Source organism: Sinocyclocheilus anshuiensis, unplaced genomic scaffold, assembly GCF_001515605.1.
Source record: "Sinocyclocheilus anshuiensis isolate Anshui unplaced genomic scaffold, SAMN03320099.WGS_v1.1 C31785886, whole genome shotgun sequence".
NCBI classification, from domain to species: domain Eukaryota; kingdom Metazoa; phylum Chordata; class Actinopteri; order Cypriniformes; family Cyprinidae; genus Sinocyclocheilus; species Sinocyclocheilus anshuiensis.
This window is the reverse complement of record NW_015604306.1, coordinates 1-506: the sequence shown is the minus strand read 5'-3', so window position 1 is coordinate 506 and position 506 is coordinate 1. Positions and strand designations below refer to the sequence as shown.

Here is a 506-nt window from a genome sequence, read left to right as displayed (position 1 = left end):
CATCACAGATTTCTTCTGCAGTTCAGGCCCAGCCAGTTCTGTAAACCTACCCTCCTCATCCACTATGCACTCCTAGAGAAAGAAAGACTTAAATTAAAAGTCACGACAACAACCCAATATTTTTATGTTTTCAGCATATACAGATGTGGGTGACATACTACTGGCAGATTAAAGTGTGTAGCAACACCGTAGTCCTCCATGCCGTGGGCAGGAGCTGTGTGGACCAATCCCGTTCCCTTAGTCATGGTCACATGATTAGCCGGCAACAAAGACACTTGTTTTGCAGGAATTGTGGGATGCTGACAGACTCCACCTTCGAGGTCTGACCCTGGAGATGAGTGAAAGAGAAACAGAGAGATGCTTAGGTTAGATTAAAAGGCATCATATGAAGTGATTCAGGCCAAAAACAAACACTGGATCTACCTGCGAATGTGGCCAAACTTTCCAGATTTGTCTTCAGCATAGAGGCGAGGCTGTTGATGCGCTCTGAGGCCACTAGGAGGAGC

At 46.2% G+C, this 506-nt stretch overlaps 1 long non-coding RNA gene across 1 annotated transcript; it reads right to left on the bottom strand.

The window, feature by feature from the left end:
* LOC107682178 (uncharacterized) lies at positions 1 to 502 on the bottom strand. Its single transcript, XR_001633397.1, has 3 exons — positions 424 to 502; positions 159 to 328; positions 1 to 72 (listed from the first exon to the last, which is right to left on the bottom strand). It is a non-coding gene; the product is annotated as an uncharacterized LOC107682178 (long non-coding RNA).
* Between the last annotated feature and the right edge of the window lie 4 nt (positions 503 to 506).